The 27,378-nt window shown below is 37.9% G+C and overlaps 1 pseudogene; it reads left to right on the forward strand.

Annotated features, from left to right (window-relative positions):
- Nucleotides 1-1,255: 1,255 nt before the first annotated feature.
- Nucleotides 1,256-27,378, forward strand: part of LOC134203708 (trypsin alpha-3-like) — a 32,451-nt pseudogene continuing 6,328 nt past the window's right edge.

Below are 27,378 nucleotides of genomic sequence, written 5' to 3' on the forward strand. Positions count from 1 at the left end.
TCCGTGTGGGATTACGCTAGTATTGACGTTCCATTTATGTGCATGATCTTTAGCGTAAAATTCAGTGGATTTTTCTATCTGTGTAACAAATTTTATTGTGGTTTTCACAGCTGTTCTAAGGAGCAGGAAGTAAAACCTTTCGCTTGATATATAAAGTCCACCCACATGTCTTTTACTTATTTTTAAAAAAATAGTTGTTCTTATGTATGGCGACAATTGGTACACCCACCCTGGAGTTTTTACGCCATATTGAGTTAGCTACATGGGAAGTCGCTCAATATGGCTTTTCTCCATCAGGCTTCATTAAGACTGTACAGTCCGATGAAGTGAATACTAAATAAAGAAATAAAGAAACAAACGCGACCTTTAATAATTTGCAGAAGCCATCGAGCAAGTAAGTGCCGAGTGCTGCGCTTCCGTTCGGTCATCCAAAGCGCAATTCTCCTCAGTTTTCATATGCCACCGGGCGTGCATGTTTTAACTGTTTTACTCGTCGCGAAACAGCGTATTAGTACAGCTACGAGAGTTGGACTAACAATCCTTCCCTTTCAATATTTTTTTCAAATTTCGAAACAAATGCGACCTTGATTTAGAATCATTTCATTTCGAACCAACATGAACATTTCAAATTTCGTTTCGTTTCGTTTCGCCAGGAAGTGTGTGTTATCGCATAACCTTAATGAGATCAAATCATTACAATGTAAGTTACGTTCTCCTGACGGAATTTCATAGAAAAATGTTTATATTTTGCTGTATTAATGTAACTTTGGCTGGAGGGTCCATTATTGGTCATCATACACTATGTAGAAAAAGATTATTAATTAACATCCGGTTTTTCCTACCCTAACCATATCTACGCTTCTGTCCCATGTTATTTCCAGTCAAAAATGTATGCTTCCAAATGAAACCATAGACCGGGATACCTTTGATGTAATGATAACAACAACAGTTTATGGAGTGGCATGAAGCTGGCCCCCAAGCTTTCCAACATGGAAGATACGTATAGCTACGACCGGCACTCGTTTGACTACTGATTGAACAACTTGTTTACTATCACACGATGGACTACCGTTGGCAAACGGAAAATGATAAAAGTGACAGCCAATCGGCCCGTTCGATATTGGTTTTCTACATCGTTCGAACAGATCGATGTTGTGATGTGAATATGATTGAATGGTGCCAAAAATCTCGACAGATATGGAACACTCGGATGGGGCCGGATGGTGTCATCATACAAGCTGATTCGGCTGGGCAGTAATAGCTGTGCATCATACCTTTCCATGGAAGCTGAAGAGTTATAAATGTTTGATAACCCCGCTGGAATAAACATTTCGGGCACCACGGCCGTTTGGAGAAGTTTGTGCAATGAAAATTGTAACATTTGTGTTAACAGTAGTTTCAACGGCCGTCGTTGTTAGGGCTGGTAAAAAATGATTAAATCATAAACGTTGATTTGCTTTTTGTGCGTTATTCAACGACGATTCATTGTTCAATGTGCTTATTTCGTATGTATTTACATATCATACTAACATTCAAATTGGTTTTGTATTTTCAACAGAAACATTCAACGAAGCATGGCAGGCAAAGCAGATTATTCCTGTTGCTGCCAAACTGATCGATGAGAATTATGCGGAACGACTAACTGGATTGAAAAAGATTATTGGCGGCCATAAGGTGGATGTTTCCAACTTCCCATACCAGCTGTCGTTGAGAAGCTACGAAAATCATATTTGTGGTGCTTCAGTAATTTCCATTTACTGGGCGCTTTCCGCAGCTCATTGTGTTTCCCCTCGACGCGATGTTCAAACCGTAAGTAACAGTTAAAGAATTGTTCGGAAAATTTAGGTTCAATATAAGGATTTTGACTTTTACAAGCTGATTCCTGGAACAGTCATTACTATCCGTAACCGTTGAAAAAAGGTTGTTTTCACAAAAACTAAGTGATTGATAATGATTACACTCAAATTGAGCATTTGGAAAACGGGGCCACGCCGTGTACTTAGTTTTCCAAACTTTTAACTATATTTACTGAATAATAATATTTAGTTCCATTGAATTATCATTTTATGTAATTACTCCCTTGCTTCTAATTAAATTTAAATCCATTCAGCATTAATACCTACTCCATGCCAAACAAACATCTCAATACCAAAAGCAATGCAGCTACTTCAGTTACTAGCAATCAAACTCGAGTACACTACAGACGGTTTTAACGCGGGCGATAAGCACCGCGTAAATCATAACACCGTAAAAAATCATGTGTATCCCAAAAATCGCGTAATAGAAATATTTACGTAAAATAAATATTTACGCGCTAATTTTCATCTACTCAGCCACTAAGTAAAATTGTATGGCTTTTGACGGAAATTTAATAAAATTTCCTCGAAAAAAAGAGACAGCCATACAATTTTACTCAGTCGCTGAGTAGATGAAAATTAGCGTACTATCCCTAGTAACATTTTGGTTTTATTACACTCTTGAAGAGTAAATTATGGTCTTCAAGAGTGTTATAAAATTTGAAATGTTACTTAGGAATCGAAAATCGATTTTTCACGGTTTTCGAAAAAAAACACGTAATAAAAAATCTACATAAATCTCGAAATCTGTACAAAAACAGCTGCGTAGAAACAACCCGCGTAAAAAGTGACCCCAGTATACTAATGAGGTGTAACGTTTCGAATAATCGGTCGACGCATCCTGGTTCCCCCAAAACTGTTTACGGTAATACAAGTCAGGATTTGCCAAGCACCTAAAAGCAAATTATTCATATGAAAACTCAAACGGTCAGAATTTTAGGAGGATCCAGAAAGAAATACGGTAAATTTGTTTCATTTTCCACGAGAAAACTTTCTGATGATGTTATTCTTTTGAACTTCATTCAAAATTCCTTCCGAAGTTCTACCAAAATTCTTCTTAAGTTCTCAATAATTTCCACCAGGAATTCTTCCAATTTTTAACTAGATTAAAATTTCTCTAAATCTACAGTATGGTCCATAAAAAAATGCGAAAATATGTTTTAACTTATGTTTTTGTACATTAAAGGGTTATTTCTACTATTCATATATATGTGTGTAAGCAAACGTATCATGAAAAAAACATTTGTATCTAGTGAATGTATTAATGAAAAAAATTGTTACTATGTAACATAGTCTCTCAACTTTGTAACTACGTAACTATAATTTTGATGTTTTCGCATTTTTTTATGGACCATACTGTATACGCGTTTTTTGCCTTTCTCGTACACTAAGTGGGTTTTTTTCTAATTACCTCTGCAAATTCTTATACGTTTTTGCCTTTCTCGTACACTAAGTGTACGTAAAGGCTATAATATTGCTTCAAAAACAACCGATTTTTTATATACCGATCGACTCAGCTCGACGAATTGAGGTGATGTCTGTATGTGTGTATGTATGTATGTGTGTGTATGTGTACAAATTTTGTAGACACACTTTTTGGAACTTAGCATTATCCGATTTACTCGCAACAAGTTGCATTCGACGGGGAATGCGGTCCCATTGTTATTGAAAATTGGCCCGATCGGACATTGCGTTTCGGAATTATTGAAAAATCATTGTTTTTTCCCAAGGAAAAAAAATTCAAAACCGAAAAAAAAAATGTTTTTACGAAAATGGTGGCAATACATTTTAACTAATGCAAAAACATGCAAAATGATCGAAAAAATGTGATCTATTCTCCTAAATAGCTTTTTTGACCTTTCTAATGTGATTCTTTCAATATATTTCATAATGCACGAGAAAGGCATCATCACTGCTAGGTGGATTAATCTGTTTTTTTTTTAATTTTTACTGTTTAAACTCTTCTGAGTTTCCTGCGGGATTTATTATAAATTACCTTAGCTAAATCAGCTGAAGTATCACGGGAAATTCTTCTGAGCTTCCACTAAAACTTCTTTGATGCGCCATGAAAACTCTTCTGAATTTCCATTGAGAAATCTTAAAAATTCCAGGAGACATTCTGGTTAACAGGTAATTCATCAAATTTGTTCAACTTTTTCTTTTTTTTTTAGAAATGTTCTTAATCTGTGAGCGGATTGTTCGAAACATGAATCAGAGAAAAAATCGCAGAAGGGAAGCACAAGAAATTGATTCTTGATTGATTCTAGGAGCTCCGAAAAATGCCTTATAGTTAACAATGACCAGATGTTTGAATTTGCTTGAATTTGAGAGGAAAAAATGGGAACCAGATGAATATTTTCACTGACTAGCTAATTTGAGGATCATTTGTTACAGGTTCCTAGAGTGTCGGTGCTGAATCTATACCATTTTGTCGAAAGACATTTCGTCGAATGACATTTAGTCGAATGGTATTTGGTCGAAAGGACTTTTGGTCGAAGGGACATTTAGTCGAAAATGAATTTTTATTCCATTAGAGACGTATGATGTTTGGTTGAAAGGAAACTACGTCGAAATGTCATTTTGTCGAATGGACATTTAGTCGAAATCAGATTTTAGAATTAAGAATCTTCGTACATTTGGCCAAATGATGTTTGATCAAAACGACATTTGGTCGAAAGCAAAATTTCGATTTATTCATAGATAGTACATTTAGAAAGAATAGTCGAATGGTTCATAAACAGAATGAATAATAGGAAAACGATGAATAATTCCGACTGGATATTGACTTTGGTGAACCACTCTAACTGACTATGATGAATCCATACCACCTGGTCAAACGATATTTAGTCGAATGATGTTTCGTCAAATAACACTACAGACATTAACTCATATGACATATTTTCGGCCAATAATTAACGAATTATAATTGGAAGGAAATTTTATACTGAACAAATTATTGCATAATTATTGAGTGAAAAAAAAAGTGTCAACGAAAAAATAATAAAACCATTTCCATTCGACCAGATGTCCCTTCGTCTAATCGAATTATTCATTTTACTAGTTTACCTATTACCGACTAAAGCTCGCTTTCAAATTTCGACAAGATTTCCATTCGATTAAATGTACTTTCGATCAAATGCCCATTCTACCAAATGTCATTCGACTAAATGTTAATTCGACTAAATGTCTCTTAGACCAAATGTCCTTTCAACTGAATCTAATTCGAAGAACTGTCCCACAGTCGTCGGTGACCAACCCTAAGCTAGACGACAAAATTGAAGCTATATAATTTCGTCGAATGACATTTAGTTTAAAGAACAAAACATCGAAGGGACAATGGAAATTTTGTCGAAAGCAGATTTTAAAATGAAGAATTTTCGTACGTTTGGACGAATGAAATTTGTTCCAAAGGACATTGAATGGACATTTTGGTCGAATGGACCTCTAGTCGAAAGCAGAGGAGGCATTGCGCACCTCGACTACAGTCGAGCAAACCATCCAAACTGCTATACGAAAGAGCTGTTGAAAGGAGAAGCGCACGATTGAACTTCCTCACGTCCATTCACGTCCACGTCCATCCATCATTTTTGTAAAATATCTTGAAATTTCGAAATGTTTCGCAAAAAATCGAAACATGTACTGTGCAGTGTTATCTGTTTATACACACAGAAAAAAATATTTTAAAAACAATAATATTTGACATAAATTCAAAAAGAATTCCGCATTGTTTTGGCGGTAATAAGAATACAAAAGAAATACGACTGGAAGATTAGGAGCAAAACAAAACGAATCGTTTTGACTAAATTAGACTGAGAAAGCCACACAATAAAACGGTAATAAGAATTATTGTTGTTTCAACAATCCATTATTGTTGTTTTCAAAAGATTTTCGTAAGCTCGAACTTTATAAAGGTCTTTTGAAAGCTTCGATCGATAAAAATAGTATTGTTGATTCAATAAGAAATCTATGTTTGATCCAACAAGAGATTTATGTTTGATTCAAAAGCCAATTTTTTTTTAATTAAATAGAATTTCTTTTTGTTATTTTGATTGATTTTATTAATCATTTATTTATTATGTTTATTTTTATAATTTCAAATTTCTAGTGTCTATAACTTTTACAATATTTTTTCACTTTTTTTAGCTTTCAATTTCCGCCTCAGTGCCATAAGGGTAGGGATGGAACCAACATTCGCCAAGCTGAAAAAACAATTTTTGCATTTGTAATATGGAACATAAAACGCATAATTAATTTGTTTGATTGTGCAGTTATTTCACTTACCTATTTAACATGCATTAAACGATTTTTTGTTTGTTAATCCCCCATGCATTTAGGGGTCTCCAGTTGGCCTTGCGAGCAAAGGCGTAGGATTCCGCCACTGAAAAATAGTTTCTCCAGATTTTCGAATTGCTGAAATAGTAAAAAGAAATAAGCAGATTTAAACAGATTTTCCTGCATTGATGGAAAAAATATACAAAACGTACCTTGATATATGGCAAATATCCCTCGCAATCACTAGAAATTTTTTGAAATTTTTACAAATTGTGTCACGCGATTGTTTACACTTACACTAAAATCAAGTTGAACATTTCAGAATGCCTATATTTTTTCCGAAACATATATATTTTATCATCTTATGTTTGATGGGTAATTGATTAGACTACTACAGAGCGAAAACATGTTCGATATTTCTGTAAGAACCATATCGCGAATCGCCACTAAATCTGTTGACACCCCACAATATATTTGTATATCGAAACATATGATAGAAAACGTATTTTCGCGGTAAAATCATGAATGTCAGTGATAATTTTCACTGACTAGGAAGTGCTTCTACGTTTCCAATATGGCTATCATTAATCCCGTTAAGACAAATGCTGCTCTTCCTAGTAACATTTTTAGTTTTATTACGGTGATGAAAAATATTATTTGCTCTACATGAAATTTATAAAACCAGCATAAAACTAAAATGTTACTGGGGTTATTAAACACCGTTATAAACACTTTGCAAAGCAAATATTATTATTGAGCTTATTGACACATAAAGGATACGAATCATTATATTTTTTTTGGAAAAGATTGTCTATTTTTTACACAAAAACGTACATGGCCAGCCGACATATAAAATTGTATGTTTTCGATCAGTTGTCGAATCTCCTATATTGTGTATCCGGAAAAAAGTTAGACCACTTTTTATACCGAAGTTGGATTTTTCTCCAGATACAGGCAACTTTCCCAACTTCAGAAATAGTGCGCTGGATTCGCCTAAAGATGCGCTAAACAACACATCAATTAGTTTGACAGATAAAACTTCGGAAGAAAGTTCGGTTCGGAAGTCCCGACTTCCGAATTCTAAGTTGGTGCTACGCCGACAATATATAATGCCAACTAACAACCTTTTATGGTACGTTTTGACAAGGCAAGTAAATAATTCAACACAATTGATTTCAATTGACTGGCAAAAAGGTAAACATGTTCACCTTTCTTTTAATTCAAGTGAGCTGCAAGAAGGCGTTTGAACGTTCAATTCAAGCGACTTATCTAATTCACTCGCCTTGTCTAAAATTAGCACTGACGTCTAAAATTCATTACAAACGTTACAACCATTGAATGGTTAGTGCAATGTTATATCAAAGAAACCATGTTAAAAAAATCCACAAATAAATACCTACTGAGGATGTTTTCAAATGTGTGAATTGACATAACTTGAGCTTTCTCAAAAGCTCATTTCAAACAGTATTGTTGAAACAATAATATTTCGTTATTGATATTATGTTACCAAATCTTGTAACAATAATATTTGTCATATTTTCAATTAAATGTTAACAGTTAATATCAACAATCCCATTTTTTAATTCAATGTAAACAGTTTTCTGTCCGTGTATGTGTTTATATTTATTGAGACAGGGCTGCCCAACGTAAGGCCCGCGGTTCCATTTTTTTTGTGGCCCGCAGCGCACAGTGGTGCGTTTGGCGAAAATCGTGAACTTTTTTTACCACTTCAGGGTGTTATTTTTTAGCATCGGTGTCTTCGGCAATAAATTTTACAAAAATATGGCGCATCGAATGACGAAAAGTTGTAGTTCCAATTTTTGCCACAGGTGGTGCTGCAAAATGTAACTTCTTTATTAAACAATTTTTAAATATGGTGTCTTTGGCAAAGTTGTAGTGTAATTTATTATGAATTTTATTGCTGAAGACACCGAGTGTCCATCTATCATCGTTTTTGAAATACGGGCGTTTTTTTATGGACAGACCCTAAAAGAACAGTATTTAAAGGTATTTTCGAAACATAACTTGTTATCGGCTATTTAAGGTCGAAAAAAGTGATATTTGAAGACTAAATATGCAACAGAGGGGCAAATTGGGGAAAGGAAATCCCCACAGGATTTAAAATATCTGGTCTGTAGTTTCATATGCGTATAATTTTGTCTGTCTCCACGTGTATCCAAACAAGTATTTCTAAATTTCATAAATCGAAAGAAGTGCAGCGTGAAGCTATTTTTCTGTTCTCTTCATCCAACTATTTCACGCAATGAAAATCTGACGTCATACGCTTCTAGAGATGTCGTAAAATCCCTTAATTTGAACTACAACTTTTGGTCATTCGATGCGCCATATTTTTGTAAAATTTATTCCCGAAGACACCGATGCCAAAAAGTAACACCCTGAAGTGGTAAAAAAAAGTTCACGATTTTCGCCAAACGCACCAATGTGCAGCGTGTGGAAAAAAAATACTCCATAACCGGCCCGAAAGCTTTTCTATGTGGCTCGAGAAGCTGCTTCTTATTATTTATTAATAAATACTGTAAAAACGTATTACAGATTAAAAAATGAAATCTGGGCATGCACGAATACGAATAATGTAGCACGGAACAGTTTTGCTGCTAATGAGATTTTGACAATACGAATGAAACCTTTCCAGGATGGAAAACTGGTTGGGAAATGCATATCATCTGTTGCTGATATCGTGTGCTCTAAATAAAAAGTCTCCTGCAGTAGCATTAGTTGCTCGTAAAGAAGAATGAAGGGTTAAAGTTCTCACTTTAACAGCCACACACAGCCACCTACTTGCTCGAGTTCGCGTTCTCGCGTTTGGGATTTCTTTTTAAAAAAGACCCAAGTCGATTGACTACTAAACTTAAACTGATTTATTGTCTTAATGTAACCTACCACCTAACCTAATAATGCCATATCAGCACCCTACACCTGGCCTCGATGCCAATCGATGATACTGCTGACCGAGCTCCGTGCCGTCGCCGTTGCCGAGGGCACCCAAATCGCTGACGTCGGTGGTGCCATCGATGGAATGTGCTAAGTCCGGGTGGCCGGGCGTTAACTCGACCTTCCTTAGAGATGAACCTCCTGGTTCATAGTATCCACTATGGAAAAGGTTTTGAAATTTTCCAAGCCCTGCCTAGGTTCCTTTGCTCCATGATGTTCCTTGTTGCTTGGTACCGTCTGCAGCTTGATCTTGGTAGTCCTATGGAAGAAAATACTGAAGAAAATAGCAATACCGATTATGATGGGGAGGATTGCAATTCCTCCAAACAGTGGCCAATGTGGAAAATGTAGGCTTTTGGTTTCCAAGCGAAGTAGATCCAACTCCTTTCGGGTTTCTGACTGGAGTTTGTGGAGATGTTCCATGCTGATGTTCAAAACGTCTCCGTTTTTAGAGATGGTTATCCCGTCCAAAGGAGATATATCGGTTTTCCGGCAATGTTTCTGGTTTTACTTGTGTATGGGACACCATTGATCTGTATGGTGCAATTCTCGTACTGGATTAAATACGATCCAGAGAGGATCCTCTCAGAACCGCTGCAATCGGATGAAAAGGTGAAGTTTTGGCAGTGTTGACAAGTATATGGTGTGTGTCAATTGAAATGACTTCTTGTTGGATAGGGTTTGATGTATAGTTGCAGACAGCTGTTTTTCCGTCCAAGAGATTGGGTATACATGAGGAATCGGCTACTTCAGTATCTTCCAAATTGTAAATTGTTGGTTCTAGCGTGTGGACTGTAAATTTTTCAGATGGGTGGATTAAGAAATATTTCTTGGTCGTGTGTATTTGTTGTCGATTGTGGAAGGTTGGGCAAACAAGGATCTTATGAAAACTCGAGGATCCAATTTCGGCAATTTGATGAACAGTATGATCTCCTGGTTGTTGGTGGCTATTGAAGTAGTGGCATAGGTGACAACTTCGGCTGACGAATGGACAGTTACATTTTCCTCTCCAAATCTTTCCTAAACATTTCCTTCTCATTTTTAGTTAATATTTTCCCATTTAAAATCCCTAATTTAGCTAACATTATCGTATCTATTATATCTCCAATTTTCTCGTTTAAATCTTTAAGGTTAAAGAGAATGTTTATTGAATATAGCTCTGAAGATTTGTTCTTGAATAACTGAATAGCTTCTTTAGTCTTGAAAACGGATTCCTTTAGCTGAAGAGTCATTTCTCTGTTAATTTTGACTTGCTTGTTATTATTGTAGATGAGATTGTTAATGCTATTGTTAATCAATTTTAAATCATTTGCATCAGGTGACCCAGCAATAAATTTCCAAACAGTTCCTACAGCATCCCATCTTCTTTGCCTTCTAATAGGGATTATACTTTCCAAAGACTTATTAATTTCATCGAATTTTGTAGTATTATTTCCGAAAATTGGTTTTATCTATTTCATCAAATCTATTCCTGAGATCTACGACATGTGTTCTTAATGACTCTATGCTGAAGTGATGGATGTAACGATACGATGAATATTTTAATCTGCTCATTCCGTGGTCGAAGACGAAAATAGGTTGTTCCAGTCGTTGTATGTGTAACGTCCATGTTTCTGTCAGTAGGGATGAGATTCTGAAAAGGTTGGAGTTTGTCAGTCAAATTTGTCTGATTTTTATGTCGTTTTTGTGGACACGTCTACCGTCATCTGTTTTATTGTGCTTTTATTGACCTTAGCTATTTTAATCTTTTTTATATCGTGGGGTCGTTTTTACTCTACGTCTTGTCTTTTCGTATGCGTCAATTCCTGCTTCAATTTCTGTATGTTTTGTCTTTTGATTGTGACGTTTCAGGTCTTTAGTCTGTGTCGCCAGCAAATTTCTATAAACGGTTTCACATATTGTCGAGCTTTGAGAGCTGGGAATGACTACTTCGTATGGGGGATGTTTCGTGGTGGAGTGAATGGTGTTGTTGTACTTTATTATTGAAATGTCCATGATTTCTTGTAGGGTTTGATTTGGATTCTCAGCTTTGCTTATTCGATAAATTTCTAGTAAAGTCGAATGGAAGCGTTCTACGATCCCATTCATCTCGCTTCGACCAGTAGCCACTATATATGGCGTGATTTTGTTGGTGTTATAAAAATTTACTAGCTCACCCGTCATGAATGACTTTTCCTGGTCCATGACCAAGGTTTCAGGAAAACTAAATTTTGATAACACTTCCTTTACAGCCGGAATAAGGTCTACAGCGGCTCTCGATTCAATTAAACGAGCTTGAGCATACTTTGAGAATTTATCGACATAAGTTAAGTACTGAAGATTGTCTATGAAAAGAATGTCGATGTGAGCTATTTGAAACGGTCGATTAGGTATTGGGGTTTTGGATAGGGAAGTGAATAGGGCTTCTATCATATTTATTTTCATGATAAATTCGGCAATTTTTATAAAGTCATGCAATTTTTGAGAAAGCTTTGGAAAATAAAACTTCCTCAAAAGCTGCCATTTATTTTCATCTGCGCCGCGGTGCGCACGATAATGTTCTTTGTGTATCAAATCCCACTGCTCGTTCTCTTCTCGGACATCCTGGAGTTGACGTTGAGTGAAACGGATTTTAACAGCTTTTTATCTCCAAAGTGAGTTTTATACACTTCCTGTAATTTACCCATAATTTCCTCAGTTGTTAAGAGTCCGTTTAACTTATTAACATCAAAATGGTTTTTCAATACCTGAGTTAACGCCCGGCCACCCGGACTTAGCACATTCCATCGATGGCACCACCGACGTCAGCGATTTGGGTGCCCTCGGCAACGGCGACGGCACGGAGCTCGGTCAGCAGTATCATCGATTGGCATCGAGGCCAGGTGTAGGGTGCTGATATGGCATTATTAGGTTAGGTGGTAGGTTACATTAAGACAATAAATCAGTTTAAGTTTAGTAGTCAATCGACTTGGATCTTTTTTAAAAAGAAATCCCAAACGCGAGAACGCGAACTGGCGCCCGAATAGGGACCCGTCGACGTGGGAATAGTATAAGTGTCCGGTAGTGAAAAATCGTTCAACAAGTGAAGTGTAAAAATCCTCAAAGTGATCTATCACACCATTGGTGGAAGGAGCCAAACACCACACCCTAGGTTCAACGAGCCTACCCTACGGACGAAGCGAGGATCAGGACACCGCATCCAGCCGGATCGATCGTTATTAGGGCCCGGAGTAGCCGTCAGCAGCAAAACGGACCAACCTGAAATAACTGCCTGGTTCTCCCCATAGACGGAGTCCCGCTATCAAAAATCATCCCAGGAAAACCCAGGAAGTCCAACGGAGGATGTTGGCAATTTTACTGTAAGTTTCTTTTATTTTATTCAATCAAACAAGTGCTAGTGATAGTTTGTTAAATCCGAAAAGTGTGAGTGAAATTTTTATTCCAATATCTCAAAAGTTTTAATTTTTGCTCCTATCTTAGTGATTTTTTTTATTACGGTGATTTTGTCGAAGTTCTCCTCAAGCTCTTGCCCAATTTGCTCAATATTTTACCGAAGAAGAAATCGCGAGTAAATTTCTATTACTCAAATATGATGAATCCTAACCCTAATCCAGTGCCCCCGCCTCCTGCTATGAGCATTCAACAGTTTATTGATTTAGGCAAAGTTCCAGATTTTGTTAAGGAAATTAAAATTTTCAAGGGTGATCCTACCAGACTTATTGATTGGATCACCGATGTTGATTCCATTCTCAGAACTTACCGCGACAACGGTGCGACACCGTCGCAAATTAATATCCTTGAACGGTCAGTGCGCCGGAAAATTGATGGCGAAGCTGCCGATATTTTGAATGCGAATAATGTCTCGTCCTCTTGGACGGATATAAAAAACACGTTAATCCTGTATTATCGTGACCGACGCGATGTTAAGACGTTAGATTTCCAATTAACATCTATAAGAAAATCTGCCGAGGAAAGCCTCAGCAGCTATTACAGCCGCGTCAATGAGTTATTATCATTGATAATTGCTCAGATACAAACGGACGATAAACTGCGACCGAATGCCGCAGCACATATCGACTACTTCCGTGACAAGTCACTCGATGCATTTATCAGAGGATTGGATAAACCTCTGAGCATCCTGTTAAAAAGTACAAACCCAAAAACTTTGGGTCAAGCTTACAACTTCTGCACCGAATATTATAATTTAGATATCCGTTCTGCCCCCTTCCGAAACGAACATGGTGGCCAATCATTGCCTAAGCCAAAGGAACCTCCAAAAATACCTCCCAGGACACAGTTTTTAAATCCCAAAATTCTACTACCGCCACCATTACCTCAAAGAAGGCCTAGTGTGCCTCAAAATTATGCTTTACCTCCCAGAGTCCCCTTGCAAACCAACCCATTTAGGCATCAGCCTTCCCAAAATGCATTCTCATACAATCCATTTTCACAAAACCCTTCAGGTCACCTCAAACTTCCCAAAGAGTAGAAGCCATGGAAGTTGACCTGAGTCAACAATCGAAATTCGTAAATTATGGTAATCGGCCGCCAATGAATTTAAAAGGCCAGCTTCTCAACAATATCACCAAAATGTCAAACGACAAGCACATCCGTTAGAAAACGCATACCCTGTTTATGATTATTATGATAATTACGATAATTACAACCAGTATGCTTATCAGTACGATCAACCGTGCTACAACGAGTGCTATCCAGATTATCCGAGCCCATATCCCATGCAGGACGGCTCATATGACGAAGCGCCTCCTGCTGACAGCTTTGAAATAGGAGAAGCCTCTGGTACCGCTCCGCCAAAACAGAATGCTACTGAACAACAAGAACAGCACGCAAATTTTTTAGAATGGCTCCCCCGTTGGTAACCCCAACGATGCCTTACATAAACCTTCAAACAAACATTGGCGAATTCCCCTTTTTAATTGATACAGGGGCAAATATAAACCTAATACATCCAATGCTAGCATACAATTATTCATTAACAAAACCGTATCCTTTCACGGCAAATGGTATCAGTAGCGCTAATGGGAAATTCAGCGCTAACTCGGCGATTGATATTGAATTTTTTAGACCAAAAATACATTACCGAGCACAATTTCTACTACATGATTTTCATCCATTTTTTCACGGTATAATAGGTACCGGAATATTAAACGTACTCAGCGCAAAGATTGACCTCAAAAATAACACTCTCCAGCTAAGTAAAGACAATGAATTTCTGACTATTCCCTTCTTCAATATTCCCCACACAAATTGTTAGTTCCTGAAACAAATCCAAGACCATCCAGTTGCCTACCCCAACAATTGGCACTCGAACCACGGGCAAGCAACGTAGACAAAATGCTCAGAACGGCTCATCTTTCAGCCGACGAGAAGGACAAATTATTCGAGGTGATTGAACGGCATCAAGAAGTGTTTCATCAGCCCGATGCAAAACTGACTTGCAGTACCGTAATTGAGTGTGCTATACACACCGCGGATGATATTCCAATCCACCAAAGTTTATCCATACCCTGCTGCATATGCAACAGAGGTAAATAAACAAGTGAAAAACTTCTCGATGATGGAATTATAAGGCCATCACGATTCGCTTGGACGTCCCCAGTATGGATTGTTCCAAAGAAATCCGATGCCTCTGGAGAGAAAAAATTTCGAATGGTAGTAGACTACCGAAAATTAAATGAAAATTAAATAGTTTATTTCAGACAGGTACCCGATGCCTGAAATAAACTATGTTATTGACCAATTAAAAGGTCAACAATATTTTATCACCCTCGATTTGGCATCTGGTTTTCACCAGATAAAGATGAAAGAGAGTGACATCGAGAAAACTGCTTTCTCGATTAATAATGGCAAATACGAGTTTACTCGTATGCCATTTGGACTCAAGAATGCTCCCGCGATATTTCAACGTGCAATCGATGATATATTAAGGAACATATTGGGAAAATATGTTACGTCTATATTGATGACGTAATCATATTTGGCAAAACACTCGAAGAAGCACTTAAGAATCTCGAGATAATTTTAAAGGCGCTGAATGATGCTAATCTGAAAATTCAATTGGATAAGTCAGAATTCTTACATAAAGAAATTGAGTTTCTCGGTTATGTCATCACATCTAAGGGTCTTAAACCAAACATAAAAAAATTGAAGCGATAGAGAAGTATCCCGAACCATCAACAATCAAAGAGCTGAGATCATTCTTAGGAATGATGGGCTATTACAGACGGTTCGTAAAGGACTTTGCGAAAATCGCAAAACCCTTACAAGCCTTCTGAGAGGGAGGGATGTACCTCAAATAAAAAGATCAAATTTAACGAAGTGGAATCAAACTGTTTTAGGAAAATGAAAAGTATTTTATCTTCCTCAGACATTTTAATTTATCCCGACTATAGCAAGCCTTTCATTCTCACAACCGATGCATCTGATTTCGCCATCGGAGCCGTCTTGTCGCAAGGTGAGGCAGGTAAAGATAAGCCTATCCATTTCGCCTCCAGAACTCTCTCGAAATCCGAAGAAGGATTCTCAGTACCAGAAAAGGAGATGTTAGCCATATTTTGGGCATTACAAACGTTTAGGAATTATTTATACGGTTCCAAATTCAAAATTCTCACAGATCATCAACCTTTAACTTTTTCTCTATCAGCAAAAAATACAAATGCAAAGCTTAAGCGTTGGAAGGCATATTTGGAAGAACACGATTATACCATTGAATACAAGCCAGGCAAAAGCAATGTGGTTGCTGATGCCTTGAGTCGAATAGTGTGTTCCATGACTGCTACACAACACTCAGCAGAAAATAGCGATCATTTCTATATCAAATCTACGGAATCCCCTATTAATGTATTTAGACACCAGGTTATTTTGAACAAAGGTCCCGATAAAGTCAATACAGAACACCTTTGAAAATTTCACCAGAGTTAATGTTTTTATCAGTGATATTAACGACAATTCTCTATTGCAGGTATTGAAAAACCATTTTGATGTTAATAAGTTAAACGGACTCTTAACAACTGAGGAAATTATGGGTAAATTACAGGAAGTGTATAAAACTCACTTTGGAGATAAAAGCTGTTAAAATCCGTTTCACTCAACGTCAACTCCAGGATGTCCGAGAAGAGAACGAGCAGTGGGATTTGATACACAAAGAACATTATCGTGCGCACCGCGGCGCAGATGAAAATAAATGGCAGCTTTTGAGGAAGTTTTATTTTCCAAAGCTTTCTCAAAATTGCATGACTTTATAAAAATTGCCGAATCTGTCATGAAAATAAATATGATAGAAGCCCTATTCACTTCCCTATCCAAAAACCCCAATACCTAATCGACCGTTTCAAATAGCTCACATCGACATTCTTTTCATAGACAATCTTCAGTACTTAACTTATGTCGATAAATTCTCAAAGTATGCTCAAGCTCGTTTAATTGAATCGAGAGCCGCTGTAGACCTTATTCCGGCTGTAAAGGAAGTGTTATCAAAATTTAGTTTTCCTGAAACCTTGGTCATGGACCAGGAAAAGTCATTCATGACGGGTGAGCTAGTAAATTTTATAACACCAACAAAATCACGCCATATATAGTGGCTATTGGTCGAAGCGAGATGAATGGGATCGTAGAACGCTTCCATTCGACTTTACTAGAAATTTATCGAATAAGCAAAGCTGAGAATCCAAATCAAACCCTACAAGAAATCATGGACATTTCAATAATAAAGTACAACAACACCATTCACTCCACCACGAAACATACCCCATACGAAGTAGTCATTCCCAGCTCTCAAAGCTCGACAATATGTGAAACCGTTTATAGAAATTTGCTGGCGACACAGACTAAAGACCTGAAACGTCACAATCAAAAGACAAAACATACAGAAATTGAAGCAGGAATTGACGCATACGAAAAGACAAGACGTAGAGTAAAAACGACCCCACGATATAAAAAGATTAAAATAGCTAAGGTCAATAAAAGCACAATAAAACAGATGACGGTAGACGTGTCCACAAAAACGACATAAAAATCAGACAAATTTGACTGACAAACTCCAACCTTTTCAGAATCTCATCCCTACTGACAGAAACATGGACGTTACACATACAACGACTGGAACAACCTATTTTCGTCTTCGACCACGGAATGAGCAGATTAAAATATTCATCGTATCGTTACATCCATCACTTCAGCATAGAGTCATTAAGAACACATGTCGTAGATCTCAGGAATAGATTTGATGAAATAGATAAAACCAATTTTCGGAAATAATACTACAAAAATTCGATGAAATTAATAAGTCTTTGGAAAGTATAATCCCTATTAGAAGGCAAAGAAGATGGGATGCTGTAGGAACTGTTTGGAAATTTATTGCTGGGTCACCTGATGCAAATGATTTAAAATTGATTAACAATAGCATTAACAATCTCATCTACAATAATAACAAGCAAGTCAAAATTAACAGAGAAATGACTCTTCAGCTAAAGGAATCCGTTTTCAAGACTAAAGAAGCTATTCAGTTATTCAAGAACAAATCTTCAGAGCTATATTCAATAAACATTCTCTTTAACCTTAAAGATTTAAACGAGAAAATTGGAGATATAATAGATACGATAATGTTAGCTAAATTAGGGATTTTAAATGGGAAAATATTAACTAAAATGAGAAGGAAATGTTTAGGAAAGATTTAGAGAGGGAAAATGTAACTGTCCATTCGTCAGCCGAAGTTGTCACCTATGCCACTACTTCAATAGCCACCAACAACCAGGAGATCATACTGTTCATCAAATTGCCGAAATTGGATCCTCGAGTTTTTCATAAGATCCTTGTTTGCCCAACCTTCCACAATCGACAACAAATACACACGACCAAGAAATATTTCTTAATCCACCCATCTGAAAAATTTACAGTCCACACGCTAGAACCAACAATTTACAATTTGGAAGATACTGAAGTAGCTGATTCCTCATGTATACCCAATCTCTTGGACGGAAAAACAGCTGTCTGCAACTATACATCAAACCCTATCCAACAAGAAGTCATTTCAATTGACACACACCATATACTTGTCAACACCGCCAAAAACTTCACCTTTTCATCCGATTGCAGCGGTTCTGAGAGGATCCTCTCTGGATCGTATTTAATCCAGTACGAGAATTGCACCATACAGATCAATGGTGTCCCATACACAAGTAAAACCAGAAACATTGCCGGAAAACCGATATATCTCCCTTTGGACGGGATAACCATCTCTAAAAACGGAGACGTTTTGAACCTCAGCATGGAACATCTCCACAAACTCCAGTCAGAAACCCGAAAGGAGTTGGATCTACTTCGCTTGGAAACCAAAAGCCTACATTTTCCACATTGGCCACTGTTTGGAGGAATTGCAATCCTCCCATCATAATCGGTATTGCTATTTTCTTCAGTATTTTCTTCCATAGGACTACCAAGATCAAGCTGCAGACGGTACCAAGCAACAAGGAACATCATGGAGCAAAGGAACCTAGGCAGGGCTTGGAAAATTTCAAAACCTTTTCCATAGTGGATACTATGAACCAGGAGGTTCATCTCTAAGGAAGGTCGAGTTAACGCCCGGCCACCCGGACTTAGCACATTCCATCGATGGCACCACCGACGTCAGCGATTTGGGTGCCCTCGGCAACGGCGACGGCACGGAGCTCGGTCAGCAGTATCATCGATTGGCATCGAGGCCAGGTGTAGGGTGCTGATATGGCATTATTAGGTTAGGTGGTAGGTTACATTAAGACAATAAATCAGTTTAAGTTTAGTAGTCAATCGACTTGGATCTTTTTTAAAAAGAAATCCCAAACGCGAGAACGCGAACTCCTGCAATAGAGAATTGTCGTTAATATCACTGATAAAAACATTTACTCTGGTGAAATTTTCAAAGGGGTGTTCTGTATTGACTTTATCGGGACCTTTGTTCAAAATAACCTGGTGTCTAAATACATTAATAGGAGATTCCGTAGATTTGATATAGAAATGATCACTATTTTCTGCTGAGTGTTGTGTAGCAGTCATGGAACACACTATTCGACTCAAAGCATCAGCAACCACATTGCTTTTGCCTGGCTTGTATTCAATGGTATAATCGTGTTCTTCCAAATATGCCTTCCAACGCTTAAGCTTTGCATTTGTATTTTTGCTGATAGAGAAAAGTTAAAGGTTGATGATCTGTGAGAATTTTGAATTTGGAACCGTATAAATAGTTCCTAAACGTTTGTAGTGCCCAAAATATGGCTAACATCTCCTTTTCTGGTACTGAGAATCCTTCTTCGGATTTCGAGAGAGTTCTGGAGGCGAAATGGATAGGCTTATCTTTACCTGCCTCACCTTGCGACAAGACGGCTCCGATGGCGAAATCAGATGCATCGGTTGTGAGAATGAAAGGCTTGCTATAGTCGGGATAAATTAAAATGTCTGAGGAAGATAAAATACTTTTCATTTTCCTAAAACAGTTTGATTCCACTTCGTTAAATTTGATCTTTTTATTTGAGGTACATCCTCCCCTCTCAGAAGGCTTGTAAGGGGTTTTGCGATTTTCGCAAAGTCCTTTACGAACTGTCTGTAATAGCCCATCATTCCTAAGAATGATCTCAGCTCTTTGATTGTTGATGGTTCGGGATACTTCTCTATCGCTTCAATTTTTTATGTTTGGTTTAAGACCCTTAGATGTGATGACATAACCGAGGAACTCAATTTCTTTATGTAAGAATTCTGACTTATCCAATTGAATTTTCAGATTAGCATCATTCAGCGCCTTTAAAATTATCTCGAGATTCTTAAGTGCTTCTTCGAGTGTTTTGCCAAATATGATTACGTCATCAATATAGACGTAACATATTTTTTCCAATATGTTCCCTTAATATATCATCGATTGCACGTTGAAATATCGCGGAGCATTCTTGAGTCCAAATGGCATACGAGTAAACTCGTATTTGCCATTATTAATCGAGAAAGCAGTTTTCTCGATGTCACTCTCTTTCATCTTTATCTGGTGAAACCAGATGCCAAATCGAGGGTGATAAAATATTGTTGACCTTTTAATTGGTCAATAACATAGTTTATTTCAGGCATCGGGTACCTGTCTGATAAAGTTTTTCATTTAATTTTCGGTAGTCTACTACCATTCGAAATTTTTGTCTCCGGAGGCATCGGATTTCTTTGGAACAATCCATACTGGGGACGTCCAAGCGGATCGTGATGGCCTTATAATTCCATCATCGAGAAGTTTTTAACTTGTTTATTTACCTCTGTTGCATATGCAGCAGGGTATGGATAAACTTTTGGTGGATTGGAATATCATCCGCGGTGTTTATAGCACACTCAATTACGGTACTGCAAGTCAGTTTTGCATCGGGCTGATGAAACACTTCTTGATGCCGTTCAATCACCTCGAATAATTTGTCCTTCTCGTCGGCTGAAAGATGAGCCGTTCTGAACATTTTGTCTACGTTGCTTGCCCGTGGTTCGAGTGCCAATTGTTGGGGTAGGCAACTGGATGGTCTTGGATTTGTTTCCAGGAACTAACAATTTGTGGGGGAATATTGAAGAAGGGGAATAGTCAGAAATTCATTGTCTTTACTTAGCTGGAGAGTGTTATTTTTGAGGTCAATCTTTGCGCTGAGTACGTTTAATATTCCGGTACCTATTATACCGTGAAAAAATGGATGAAAATCATGTAGAAGAAATTGTGCTCGGTAATGTATTTTTGGTCTAAAAAATTCAATATCAATCGCCGAGTTAGCGCTGAATTTCCCATTAGCGCTACTGATACCATTTGCCGTGAAAGGATACGGTTTTGTTAATGAATAATTGTATGCTAGCATTGGATGTATTAGGTTTATATTTGCCCCTGTATCAATTAAAAAGGGGAATTCGCCAATGTTTGTTTGAAGGTTTATGTAAGGCATCGTTGGGGTTACCAACGGGGGAGCCATTCTAAAAATTTGCGTGCTGTTCTTGTTGTTCAGTAGCATTCTGTTTTGGCGGAGCGGTACCAGAGGCTTCTCCTATTTCAAAGCTGTCAGCAGGAGGCGCTTCGTCATATGAGCCGTCCTGCATGGGATATGGGCTCGGATAATCTGGATAGCACTCGTTGTAGCACGGTTGATCGTACTGATAAGCATACTGGTTGTAATTATCGTAATTATCATAATAATCATAAACAGGGTATGCGTTTTCTAACGGATGTGCTTGTCGTTTGACATTTTGGTGATATTGTTGAGAAGCTGGCCTTTTTAAATTCATTGGCGGCCGATTACCATAATTTACGAATTTCGATTGTTGACTCGGGTCAACTTCCATGGCTTCTACTCTTTGGGAAGTTTGAGGTGACCTGAAGGGTTTTGTGAAAATGGATTGTATGAGAATGCATTTTGGGAAGGCTGATGCCTAAATGGGTTGGTTTGCAAGGGACTCTGGGAGGTAAAGCATAATTTTGCGGCACACAAGGCCTTCTTGAAGGTAATTGTGGCGGTGGTAGAATATTGGGATTTAAAACTGTGTCCTGGAAGGTATTTTTGGAGGTTCCTTTGGCTTAGGCAATGATTGGCCACCATGTTCGTTTCGGAAGGGGCAGAACGGATATCTAAATTATAATATTCAGTGCAGAAGTTGTAAGCTTGACCCAAAGTTTTTGGGTTTGTACTTTTTAACAGGATGCTCAGAGGTTTATCCAATCCTCTGATAAATGCATCGAGTGACTTGTCACGGAAGTAGTCGATATGTGCTGCGGCATTCGGTCGCAGTTTATCGTCCGTTTGTATCTGAGCAATTATCAATGATAATAATTCATTGACGCGAGTTCGCGTTCTCGCGTTTGGGATTTCTTTTTAAAAAAGATCCAAGTCGATTGACTACTAAACTTAAACTGATTTATTGTCTTAATGTAACCTACCACCTAACCTAATAATGCCATATCAGCACCCTACACCTGGCCTCGATGCCAATCGATGATACTGCTGACCGAGCTCCGTGCCGTCGCCGTTGCCGAGGGCACCCAAATCGCTGACGTCGGTGGTGCCATCGATGGAATGTGCTAAGTCCGGGTGGCCGGGCGTTAACTCGACCTTCCTTAGAGATGAACCTCCTGGTTCATAGTATCCACTATGGAAAAGGTTTTGAAATTTTCCAAGCCCTGCCTAGGTTCCTTTGCTCCATGATGTTCCTTGTTGCTTGGTACCGTCTGCAGCTTGATCTTGGTAGTCCTATGGAAGAAAATACTGAAGAAAATAGCAATACCGATTATGATGGGGAGGATTGCAATTCCTCCAAACAGTGGCCAATGTGGAAAATGTAGGCTTTTGGTTTCCAAGCGAAGTAGATCCAACTCCTTTCGGGTTTCTGACTGGAGTTTGTGGAGATGTTCCATGCTGAGGTTCAAAACGTCTCCGTTTTTAGAGATGGTTATCCCGTCCAAAGGGAGATATATCGGTTTTCCGGCAATGTTTCTGGTTTTACTTGTGTATGGGACACCATTGATCTGTATGGTGCAATTCTCGTACTGGATTAAATACGATCCAGAGAGGATCCTCTCAGAACCGCTGCAATCGGATGAAAAGGTGAAGTTTTTGGCGGTGTTGACAAGTATATGGTGTGTGTCAATTGAAATGACTTCTTGTTGGATAGGGTTTGATGTATAGTTGCAGACAGCTGTTTTTCCGTCCAAGAGATTGGGTATACATGAGGAATCGGCTACTTCAGTATCTTCCAAATTGTAAATTGTTGGTTCTAGCGTGTGGACTGTAAATTTTTCAGATGGGTGGATTAAGAAATATTTCTTGGTCGTGTGTATTTGTTGTCGATTGTGGAAGGTTGGGCAAACAAGGATCTTATGAAAACTCGAGGATCCAATTTCGGCAATTTGATGAACAGTATGATCTCCTGGTTGTTGGTGGCTATTGAAGTAGTGGCATAGGTGACAACTTCGGCTGACGAATGGACAGTTACATTTTCCCTCTCTAAATCTTTCCTAAACATTTCCTTCTCATTTTAGTTAATATTTTCCCATTTAAAATCCCTAATTTAGCTAACATTATCGTATCTATTATATCTCCAATTTTCTCGTTTAAATCTTTAAGGTTAAAGAGAATGTTTATTGAATATAGCTCTGAAGATTTGTTCTTGAATAACTGAATAGCTTCTTTAGTCTTGAAAACGGATTCCTTTAGCTGAAGAGTCATTTCTCTGTTAATTTTGACTTGCTTGTTATTATTGTAGATGAGATTGTTAATGCTATTGTTAATCAATTTTAAATCATTTGCATCAGGTGACCCAGCAATAAATTTCCAAACAGTTCCTACAGCATCCCATCTTCTTTGCCTTCTAATAGGGATTATACTTTCCAAAGACTTATTAATTTCATCGAATTTTTGTAGTATTATTTCCGAAAATTGGTTTTTATCTATTTCATCAAATCTATTCCTGAGATCTACGACATGTGTTCTTAATGACTCTATGCTGAAGTGATGGATGTAACGATACGATGAATATTTTAATCTGCTCATTCCGTGGTCGAAGACGAAAATAGGTTGTTCCAGTCGTTGTATGTGTAACGTCCATGTTTCTGTCAGTAGGGATGAGATTCTGAAAAAGGTTGGAGTTTGTCAGTCAAATTTGTCTGATTTTTATGTCGTTTTTGTGGACACGTCTACCGTCATCTGTTTTATTGTGCTTTTATTGACCTTAGCTATTTTAATCTTTTTATATCGTGGGGTCGTTTTACTCTACGTCTTGTCTTTTCGTATGCGTCAATTCCTGCTTCAATTTCTGTATGTTTTGTCTTTTGATTGTGACGTTTCAGGTCTTTAGTCTGTGTCGCCAGCAAATTTCTATAAACGGTTTCACATATTGTCGAGCTTTGAGAGCTGGGAATGACTACTTCGTATGGGGTATGTTTCGTGGTGGAGTGAATGGTGTTGTTGTACTTTATTATTGAAATGTCCATGATTTCTTGTAGGGTTTGATTTGGATTCTCAGCTTTGCTTATTCGATAAATTTCTAGTAAAGTCGAATGGAAGCGTTCTACGATCCCATTCATCTCGCTTCGACCAGTAGCCACTATATATGGCGTGATTTTGTTGGTGTTATAAAAATTTACTAGCTCACCCGTCATGAATGACTTTTCCTGGTCCATGACCAAGGTTTCAGGAACCTAAATTTTGATAACACTTCCTTTACAGCCGGAATAAGGTCTACAGCGGCTCTCGATTCAATTAAACGAGCTTGAGCATACTTTGAGAATTTATCGACATAAGTTAAGTACTGAAGATTGTCTATGAAAAGAATGTCGATGTGAGCTATTTGAAACGGTCGATTAGGTATTGGGGTTTTTTGGATAGGGAAGTGAATAGGGCTTCTATCATATTTATTTTCATGACAAATTCGGCAATTTTTTATAAAGTCATGCAATTTTTGAGAAAGCTTTGGAAAATAAAACTTCCTCAAAAGCTGCCATTTATTTTCATCTGCGCCGCGGTGCGCACGATAATGTTCTTTGTGTATCAAATCCCACTGCTCGTTCTCTTCTCGGATATCCTGGAGTTGACGTTGAGTGAAACGGATTTTTAACAGCTTTTTGTCTCCAAAGTGAGTTTTATACACTTCCTGTAATTTACCCATAATTTCCTCAGTTGTTAAGAGTCCGTTTAACTTATTAACATCAAAATGGTTTTTCAATACCTGCAATAGAGAATTGTCGTTAATATCACTGATAAAAACATTTACTCTGGTGAAATTTTCAAAGGGGTGTTCTGTATTGACTTTATCGGGACCTTTGTTCAAAATAACCTGGTGTCTAAATACATTAATAGGGGATTCCGTAGATTTGATATAGAAATGATCGCTATTTTCTGCTGAGTGTTGTGTAGCAGTCATGGAACACACTATTCGACTCAAAGCATCAGCAACCACATTGCTTTTGCCTGGCTTGTATTCAATGGTATAATCGTGTTCTTCCAAATATGCCTTCCAACGCTTAAGCTTTGCATTTGTATTTTTGCTGATAGAGAAAAAGTTAAAGGTTGATGATCTGTGAGAATTTTGAATTTGGAACCGTATAAATAGTTCCTAAACGTTTGTAGTGCCCAAAATATGGCTAACATCTCCTTTTCTGGTACTGAGAATCCTTCTTCGGATTTCGAGAGAGTTCTGGAGGCGAAATGGATAGGCTTATCTTTACCTGCCTCACCTTGCGACAAGACGGCTCCGATGGCGAAATCAGATGCATCGGTTGTGAGAATGAAAGGCTTGCTATAGTCGGGATAAATTAAAATGTCTGAGGAAGATAAAATACTTTTCATTTTCCTAAAACAGTTTGATTCCACTTCGTTAAATTTGATCTTTTTATTTGAGGTACATCCTCCCCTCTCAGAAGGCTTGTAAGGGGTTTTGCGATTTTCGCAAAGTCCTTTACGAACCGTCTGTAATAGCCCATCATTCCTAAGAATGATCTCAGCTCTTTGATTGTTGATGGTTCGGGATACTTCTCTATCGCTTCAATTTTTTTATGTTTGGTTTAAGACCCTTAGATGTGATGACATAACCGAGAAACTCAATTTCTTTATGTAAGAATTCTGACTTATCCAATTGAATTTTCAGATTAGCATCATTCAGCGCCTTTAAAATTATCTCGAGATTCTTAAGTGCTTCTTCGAGTGTTTTGCCAAATATGATTACGTCATCAATATAGACGTAACATATTTTCCCAATATGTTCCTTAATATATCATCGATTGCACGTTGAAATATCGCGGGAGCATTCTTGAGTCCAAATGGCATACGAGTAAACTCGTATTTGCCATTATTAATCGAGAAAGCAGTTTTCTCGATGTCACTCTCTTTCATCTTTATCTGGTGAAAACCAGATGCCAAATCGAGGGTGATAAAATATTGTTGACCTTTTAATTGGTCAATGACATAGTTTATTTCAGGCATCGGGTACCTGTCTGATAAATTTTTTCATTTAATTTTCGGTAGTCTACTACCATTCGAAATTTCTTCTCTCCGGAGGCATCGGATTTTTTTGGAACAATCCATACTGGGGACGTCCAAGCGGATCGTGATGGCCTTATAATTCCATCATCGAGAAGTTTTTTCACTTGTTTATTTACCTCTGTTGCATATGCAGCAGGGTATGGATAAACTTTTGGTGGATTGGAATATCATCCGCGGTGTGTATAGCACACTCAATTACGGTACTGCAAGTCAGTTTTGCATCGGGCTGATGAAACACTTCTTGATGCCGTTCAATCACCTCGAATAATTTGTCCTTCTCGTCGGCTGAAAGATGAGCCGTTCTGAGCATTTTGTCTACGTTGCTTGCCCGTGGTTCGAGTGCCAATTGTTGGGGTAGGCAACTGGATGGTCTTGGATTTGTTTCAGGAACTAACAATTTGTGTGGGGAATATTGAAGAAGGGAATAGTCAGAAATTCATTGTCTTTACTTAGCTGGAGAGTGTTATTTTTGAGGTCAATCTTTGCGCTGAGTACGTTTAATATTCCGGTACCTATTATACCGTGAAAAATGGATGAAAATCATGTAGTAGAAATTGTGCTCGGTAATGTATTTTTGGTCTAAAAATTCAATATCAATCGCCGAGTTAGCGCTGAATTTCCCATTAGCGCTACTGATACCATTTGCCGTGAAAGGATACGGTTTTGTTAATGAATAATTGTATGCTAGCATTGGATGTATTAGGTTTATATTTGCCCTGTATCAATTAAAGGGGGAATTCGCCAATGTTTGTTTGAAGGTTTATGTAAGGCATCGTTGGGGTTACCAACGGGGGAGCCATTCTAAAAAATTTGCGTGCTGTTCTTGTTGTTCAGTAGCATTCTGTTTTGGCGGAGCGGTACCAGAGGCTTCTCCTATTTCAAAGCTGTCAGCAGGAGGCGCTTCGTCATATGAGCCGTCCTGCATGGGATATGGGCTCGGATAATCTGGATAGCACTCGTTGTAGCACGGTTGATCGTACTGATAAGCATACTGGTTGTAATTATCGTAATTATCATAATAATCATAAACAGGGTATGCGTTTTCTAACGGATGTGCTTGTCGTTTGACATTTTGGTGATATTGTTGAGAAGCTGGCCTTTTAAATTCATTGGCGGCCGATTACCATAATTTACGAATTTCGATTGTTGACTCAGGTCAACTTCCATGGCTTCTACTCTTTGGGAAGTTTGAGGTGACCTGAAGGGGTTTTGTGAAAATGGATTGTATGAGAATGCATTTTGGGAAGGCTGATGCCTAAATGGGTTGGTTTGCAAGGGACTCTGGGAGGTAAAGC

The sequence above is a fragment of the Armigeres subalbatus genome, unplaced genomic scaffold (assembly GCF_024139115.2).
Source record: "Armigeres subalbatus isolate Guangzhou_Male unplaced genomic scaffold, GZ_Asu_2 Contig207, whole genome shotgun sequence".
NCBI lineage: Eukaryota > Metazoa > Arthropoda > Insecta > Diptera > Culicidae > Armigeres > Armigeres subalbatus.